Below are 2,617 nucleotides of genomic sequence, written 5' to 3'. Positions count from 1 at the left end.
AGCGTCTGAATCTTCATGATTAAAAAGCATGAAATATCGAAAGGTACGTATGAGGAGATTCCGAAGAAAGTCCTTGAAATTTGTTTTTGTCCCATCGTTCTTTCTCGAAAATTTCTGAAGGTATTCTGGATAGGAAATTGCGTCATCCTTGGTTGCGAGAGTGAACCGCCGTTCTCTACGATCTACCTGTTCCGTCCACATTGCTCGCTCCTTGTTTCAATTGCCTTTGAAGCGAACACTATCTTAACAAGGTTGATGTTCGGCATTTTTGAAGCATACCCTGCCCATCGTATCCTTCCAACTTTTGCCACTTTCTGAATACTGATTTAACCGAGCGTTGTAGAGTTGGGCGAGCTCGTGGTATATCTTTCGCCGTCACACACTATATTTTTGCACACCACTAGAGAGCAGGATTCGTATTTTTCGTTTCGGTGAGACGAAAACATGCGATATTTGGGACGAAGAAGAATCTTTTTTCGAAGTCTATGGCAAGAAACATCTTTCACTCACTAGGTACTTTTGACGTGGAAGATGCCACGGCGAAGCGGTCCTTCGTTGAAGAACTGGTGACGCGTGCTGCAGATATTCCGAAAGGTGGCAGCGTGGAAGACCAATGGACCGCCATCAAGAATGCCTTCATTGCCACCAGCGAGAACAATCTGGGCGAACTGCGCACCCAGATAAAACAATGGATCACCGATGAGACCTGGAGGAAGATAGAGGAGCGAAGAAAAGCCAAATCCGCGATAGAGCGATCAAAAAAACAGAGGAGCCAAAATCTTAGCCCGTCAGCGATACTCGGCTCTTGAGGAAGAAGTAAAACGCTCATGTCGACGGGACAAGCGAGCGTGTGCAGACTCTCTGGCCGACGAAGGAGAGAGAGCCGCAGCAACCGGAGACATTCGCCTCCTCTTCGAACAACTTTTTCAAGTGCCAGCCAGGCCACCACCACCTCATCAGGATCAGGATGCCTAGGATCCGACGTATGACACGCGTCAATACCGAAGCTCCATCACTGCTAGATATTCAAACAGGGTCGATCGCATATCAGTCGAGATGCTCAAAGCTGACCCCACGACATCCGCTCAAGTACTGCATCGATTATTTCGTAATAACTGGGACACCGCAACTTTCCCGGTCGACTGGATGCAAGGTATTTTAGTGAAGATTCCCAAAAAGGGTGACCTGATGATTGGTGAGGCATTATGTTGCTATGCGCCGTTCTCAAAGTTCTATACAAAGTTATCCTAGCCCGGATTCAGGAGAAGATCGATGCGACGCTCCGGCGGCAGCAGGCCGGATTCCATGCCGGAAGATCCCTTGTGGACCATATTGTCACGCTCCGTATCATTCTGGAGCAGATCAACGAATTCCAAGAGTCCCTTTAGTTGGTATTCATTGACTACGAAAAAGCTTTCGACCATCTCAATCACGAGAATATGTGGGGCGCCCTGAGACGCAAGGGGGTTCCTGAGAAAATCATCGGCCTCATCTAGGCACAGTACGAGGCCTTCTCGTGTAGAGTGCGCCACAATGAGGTCTTGTCGGACCCTATCCGGGTCGTAGCTGGTGTTAGGCAAGAATGTATTCTATCACCATTACTGTTCCTCATCGTAATCGACGAGATTCTGGTAGGTGCGATTGACCGTGAACCAATCCGCTGGCTGTTATGGCAGCCTATAACCATGGAGCACCTTAACGACTTCGAATTGGCTGATGACGTGGCACTCCTCGCTCAACTGCGCTCTGACGTGCTGAGTAAGCTCAACGACCTTGCCGAGCGCTCCTCTTCGGCAGGTTTAGTCATTAACGTCAACAAAACCAAATCGTTGGATATATACACGGTGACCCCTTCCAGTTTCACAGAAGCCGGGCAACCAGTGGAGAAAGTTCAAGCTTCCAATATATTGGTAGCGTCAGACGGCGTCTCCAAGATTGACATAGGTGCACGGATCAAGAAAGCAAGGGCTGCATTTTCGAGTTTAATAAATATATTGAAAAACAGACAGATAAGTGAAATCTGTGCTGTTATACGCTAGCGAAACATGGTGTGTATCAGTAGAGAACACTCAACGGCTGCAGGTGTTCATCAACAGATGCCTGCGGTATATAATTCGGGCCTGGTGGCCTTACAACTGGATCTCAAACAACGAACTCCATCGTCGTTGTCACCAGAGGCCGATAGAAACAGAAATTCGGTATCGGAAGTGGGGCTGGGTCAGCCACACTCTACGTAGGGGCAGTTTCTCAATGGATTTCAATTTTTTTTTTAATCATTTGATCAACGAAGAGTCAACAATTCTTTGTATTTATCTGATTTTTTACTATTTGGTGTTTGAGAAACAGTGGGTTGTTGGGGGGTGGGGCCGTCATACTTGGTCTAGCTTTCAGGAATTAGCATTCCTCATGCAACGGCTGGATGCTAGAACAGACGCTGTTGGAACCGCACCTCCTTGATAAACACTCGATCAGTCGGGTCAAATTGTTTAATTATCCCACCCAATACAACGATTTATTGTTTATGGTTTATTGTTTATTGTTTATTGTTTATTGTTTATTGTTTATTGTTTATGGTTTATTGTTTATTGTTTATTGTTTATTGTTTATTGTTTATTGT

Source organism: Armigeres subalbatus, chromosome 1, assembly GCF_024139115.2.
Source record: "Armigeres subalbatus isolate Guangzhou_Male chromosome 1, GZ_Asu_2, whole genome shotgun sequence".
Classification (NCBI taxonomy): Eukaryota; Metazoa; Arthropoda; class Insecta; order Diptera; family Culicidae; genus Armigeres; species Armigeres subalbatus.
This window is presented reverse-complemented; position numbering follows the sequence as displayed.